Below are 6,000 nucleotides of genomic sequence, written 5' to 3'. Positions count from 1 at the left end.
CCCAAAAAAAATATCAAAAAACCAAGTATACAGTTTTTCTTGGAATTGGAATTGGAGTATACAAACTAAGTTTAAAGTTAATCAGATGAAAACTGTAGATTTTTCATACAAACGTTGGAGCCTGTTTTCCCCCTTTGGAGCTCGAGTTTTCCAAAATCCCTTCTTAGTGGGGACCTAGACTATGAAAGGATACTTGAGTCCAAATTTCAGCTTCCTAGCCTTTACCGTTTGGGCTGTGCGTTGATCACCAATCAGTCAGTCAGGACAAACTGTTTTATATATATAGAGATTAGCAGGTATTGTCCGTCTTAAACCGACTCAATATAATGTGCATGACCCACCCATATATTTTCACATTATTAGTTACCAGTAGGAAGGTATTTAAGGTATTTAAATGAACATTTTATGTTCTTGACAAAAAGTTGTTTAGTAGTCTGTTACATTTTTGTTCTTGCCAAAATATTTCGTTAAACGTACACACACATGACCTCTATAACTAATATTTTTTTAAGCTCGTTTTCCCCCCCTTTGGAGCTCGCATTTTCCAAAACCCTTTCTTAGCGCGCACCTACACTATGATTGATTGAGAAAGGATACTTGAGTCCAAATTTCAGCTTCCTAGCTTTTACCGTTTGGGCTGTGCGTTGATCACCAATCAGTCAGGACAAACTGTTTGATATATATATAGAGAAACCGCAACGTTTTAAGATAGACTATGGTCAAAAAAGGGGAATAATTATAAGAGTATATCCTAATTTTAAATTCACATTCTAAGCAACGTTCGTAGACGTCTGATGTATTCTTTTATCGCTCCGCCGTGTAACAAAATTAAAGTGCAATTAACGCCAATTTAATTCGCGAAAAGACGCTTAGGATATGCATAAGCACCTGTGCTCGTGTTACCCATATACATTTGTTTGTGAAAATGCTGAATCTTGTTTAAAAAAAATAAAGCAATGCTAAAGGGTAAGAGCACAAGCTCGGTAAACAACACAGCAAAAATGAGCAAAACTCGTGCTCAGCAGCAACAACAATAAGACGAACGCCGACTTTCGGCAGTTCGTAACAACAACGCGTACTTCACAATACGCTCACCCGAGGTAACGGTACCAGAAACAACTGCATCACTGCAAGCTGACTCGGAGAGAGAACGCTCTATCTCGCCCGCGATAATATGCTCAGTCAGCACATTGCAAGGTGAGTCATGGAGTGCCCGTCGCCAGACTCCTCCAGCCTTACCAACGAGCTACTGATAACAACAACGACCAGTACAATGCCCTCTTTTACAACTGTGTCTTCGACTTCAAAAACGAACACTACAACAACAACCACGGCAGTTTCTCAGCGCCCGGTATTGTCAACTCAGTGTGACCAGCTCCCCTTCTCTCAACCGAAAAGTACGCAGAGCGTTAATACAGACCGGGCTCGATCGCCTCTAAACAAACCGCTGTAGGAATAATGAATCGTCAGACACCGCCACAGGGGCCAGAAACTACTGCCCAACACACCACTGCAAATCCAAGCCCAATTGCCTAGTGGAATTGAATCAATTCTGGCAACTCTAACAAATACAATGGTAGCAATACAACAAACGATACAGGAAATTATGCTCAATCAAAATCTCCTCCTGGAATTACTAATCAAACAGAAATCTACTTAAATAACTTCACTAAAAATATGTTTTTGGAATGCGAATGGCATTCCACGGCACAAATGCGAGCTGTTGCAGTTCCTCAATCCGCATGACATTGACGCGATGCTTATATCAGAGACTCACCTAACAAACTAAAATTATTTTCATCTCAATGGCTACAACTTCTATGCGACCAATCATCCCGATGGTAAGGCTCATGGAGGTACAGGCATCCTGATAAAGCGTCGCATCAGGCACTATCCGTTGCCATCATTTGCTACAACTTATCTACAGGCCACAACAATTCATATCGAAATACAAAGCGGCTATTTAAGCCTAGCCCCAGTATACTGCCCACCGCGCTTCTCTGTTTCTGAGGCAGAATTTGTAAATTTCTTCGACCTACTAGGTGACCGCTTCATAGCAGCTGGTGACTACAATGCCAAACACACACATTGGGGATCCCGACTCATCAACCCAAAAGGAAGACAACTATATAACGCTATAATAACACCATGAAACAAGCTTGACTTTATTTCTCCGGGCTGGCCTACATACTGGCCCACAGATCCAAAGAAGCAACCAGACTTCATTTATTTTGATATTACAAGAAGAGTGCCACAGGCTCAGATTTGTGTGGAGCACTTAACAGATCTATCATCGGATCACTCGCCAATCCTTCTTCACCTTTATGACCACCCACAGTACTCGGAGCGCCCACACTTTTTAACTTCTAGAAAAACTGACTGGCTTAAATACAGGAAGTACGTACAAGTAAGTTCCCATATTGAAGGTTGCCCAAACATTAACAGCAAAGATGACATAGATACCTCAGTTGAAGCATTAGTGTCTGTAATGTCACTGGCGGCAAAACATATCACCCCAGCAATCACAGCTTATAAACCTTACAAAAGCAGTCGTGTTCCCAGGCATATTGAACAGCTATTACGAAATAAGAGAAGTCTTCGGCGAGAGTGGCAAGCGCACAGATTACCTGACTCAAAGGAGCGGTTCAAAATAGCCAACCATCTACTACGCAAAGCCTTAAAAGATGAGAAACACTGAGCTCAGATGGACTATATGGAGCAACTCTCCTCAAACAGCAAACGATTCCCATTGTAGAAAGCTAAATCAGGCGTATGTCCACCAGTGGAGAGTGAATCACCATTACCTACACATAGAGGAATGTGGGCTCGCAGCAACAAAGAGAAGGCAAATCTATTTGCCGCGCATTTAGAAAAAGTCTTCAGATTGGATTTCGTGCTGCGGATTTTTGTTGGCTTAGGCGACTTTTTAAGTCTTTGTATACAGGGCAACCTCTATAGTTGGCAGTGTGATTTCCCCCACAGTTGCTACACTTTTTAGCAGAGGGGTCCTCCTTATTTACAGGACAGGGCTCATTGAGATGTACATCCCCGCAGGCAACACATACTGCGCGTAGGGTGCAATAGGTTTTTGTGTGCCCATATCTTTGGCAGTTCTGCATTGTACAGGTCCAATTCGTTTGTGCGGTTCCTCAACGGTGATTTTCCGGTGCAATATCTAGCAGCTTGTAAACTTAATTTTTACTTATAGGCATACAGTCAGGTGTCAGTTCTACCTTGAACATTGGTTGGGGAATTTTATTTCTATTTATTATGTTCATTACCATTTTGACTTCAAATCCCTTATCTTTAAGTCCATCTTTTTTCTCTCTGACTGGAACCGTTGGCTCGATTCCATTGACAACCACTTGTAATCCCTTGCTACTTTTAAGTTGGTAGGTGTAGTAGTTCATCTTTTCATCGTTGAGATATTTTACCAGTGATCGATAGTTATTTTCGAAATTGACTTGTATTTTAGTTTCATTTATCCTACCCCGTTTTATAGACGTAACATAGAATTTGTTTTCGCCAATATTGTAGTGAGTTTTTTTTTAACTAATTCTGCACAATTTGCCTGACGCACATAAAAAGGTGGCCTTTGGTGATGCTTTGGCGTTATCTTTTTCAAGTAAACTGAGAATGCCGAATCTATTGTTTTTCAGCGCCTCAGTTAGCACAGTGTTTTCAGCTGTTTTTGTTATTTTGAACGCGTAATTTTTCTTAGTCGCTGTGGGCTTAGCTTTCGTTTAATTTGCATCAAGCCCAGTCTGTATTAATGCTCCGTTACCGCTTTGCGTACTTTTCGGCTGGGAGAGGGGGAGGTCGCAGTGAGTTCACATTATCGAGACTGATGTTGTTGTAGGTGTCGTTGTCGAAGACACAGTTGTAAAAGAGGGCATTTTACTGGTCGTTGTTGTTATCAGCAATGGTAAGGCAGTAGGGGTCTGGAGACGGACACTGTGCACTCTATGACCCACTTTGCAATGTGCTGGGTGAGCATATTAACGCAGGGGAGAGAGAGCGTTCTCTTTCCGAATTAGCTTGCAGTAATGCAGTTGATGTTGGTACAGTTACATCGGGTGCGCATATAGAAAAGTACGCGTTGTTACGTAGTGAAGAAAGTCGACGTTTGTCTTGTTGTTGTTGCTGCCGAGTACGATTCTGGCTCATTATACTCTGTACATGAAATGTACAAGAGTATATTAGGTTTGCGGGAGCTGAAAAATGTAACAGGCAGAAGGAGGCGTGGCAGACCCCACAAAGTATATATATTCTTGATCAGCACGACGAGACGAGTCGATCTAGCCCTGTCTGTCTGTCTGTCCGCTGCTGCAGCGCTGCTCAAGCGCTGCCCGCGGCTGTTGTTGATGTTGCTGTTTGGTTGACTGCGAAAATGCTTACACAGACACGAATTGATGCGCATAGGCATACATACACTCACACAGACGCAATTGCTATGTAAATGTGCAATTATACACCCTTTACGTGAGTTCGAATACCGAGAGAGGTAAAATCGATCAAATTTTTTTTTTTATTTTCTTAATTTTTTTTATTTTCTATAATTATTGTAAACATATGTACAGAGTATTTCAAAGTCGGGACACCCGACTTTAGCTTTTTTACTTGTTTTTTCTTTGTTGTTTACAGCTAATGCTCTTACTCATGGGTATTACTTTATTTTTTCACAAAATGTAGTTCGTTTTTCTTAGTTCTAATCACAATATATGATCTATTTACTTGGGTCACACGATCATAAGTGCCCATGCATACCCTGAGCGTCCTTTAAAAAAGCAACGACATTTGCCTAATATTTGTTATTGTTACTTGACGACGAACACAGCGCACGAGCATCAAATCGTTTCTTTTAGCACTGTTGCAACGTTTTTTTTTAGCACTGCCTTTCGTTCGGGCAACGAAAGACGAGGCAATATTTTTTCGTAGTTCTGTTTTGTGTCAATGTCCTACTGGTATGGCGCTGCCTTTGTAAAGGGACATGTGTTGACACCGGTCCATTTAGGACCGGTCAGCTGGGTAGCTTACAGCGACAATTACCACAAGTCGAACTGAGGGGTTTTAACCGTACGTAGTGAACCGTACGCAGCTTATTCCAAAGGAGGACCAAAAAGTTAATTTTTGGTTATATAACGGTGGTTAATAACGGTACGTTTAAATAATATTTATACATATGATTAATAAAACAAGTAATAAAAGCTAAAGCCGGGTGTCCCGACTTTGAAATACTCTGTATATATGTTTAGAATAATTATAGATATTAACATTATTATTACTGAGCATGTCTGACCAGACTGAGCATGTCCCGGGCGGGATATTTAGTTTGGTTTAAAAAATATGGACGTCCCGCCAAAATCGGGACGCCTGGCAACGCTGGTATATATGTATACTAAATTGTACCGGACTGTTTGATATGCATTTTCGATTGTTTGTTCCGCCTGCATTTGTAAAGCGAAACCCGTATTTCTATAATTTAAAAAATCCTTGAATGCAATGTAGATTTAGTTACGTAGATTACATTACCCAAATTTTAAATCGATCGGACAACATTTATAACACAAACTCTTCATTTGAATACAATACATATTAAAACCCCAATAATTCTAGCTCCAACACAAATTTACAATAACCGAGTATGCAGTTTTTTTGCATCTATATACGTATATATATATATACGTATATACGTATATATGTATATAAAACCGTTTGTCCTGACTGACTGACTGATTGGTGATCAACGCACAGCCCAAACGGTAAAAGCTAGGAAGCTGAAATTTTGACTCAAGTATCCTTTCATAGTGTAGGCTGGCGATAAAAAGGGATTTTGGAAAATTCGAGCTCCAAAGGGGGGAAAACAAGCTCCAAAGTTTGTTTGAAAAATCTTCAGTTTTCCAGTTAAAAATTTATTTTTATAATCTATAAAAGAATACAAACAAAACTGCATATTCGGATTTTGTGGTGGAACTTGAATTATTGGGGTTTTAATATTTA

The sequence above is a fragment of the Scaptodrosophila lebanonensis genome, unplaced genomic scaffold (genome assembly GCF_003285725.1).
Source record: "Scaptodrosophila lebanonensis strain 11010-0011.00,11010-0021.00 unplaced genomic scaffold, SlebRS2 tig00000061-arrow-pilon, whole genome shotgun sequence".
NCBI classification, from domain to species: domain Eukaryota; kingdom Metazoa; phylum Arthropoda; class Insecta; order Diptera; family Drosophilidae; genus Scaptodrosophila; species Scaptodrosophila lebanonensis.
This window is presented reverse-complemented; position numbering follows the sequence as displayed.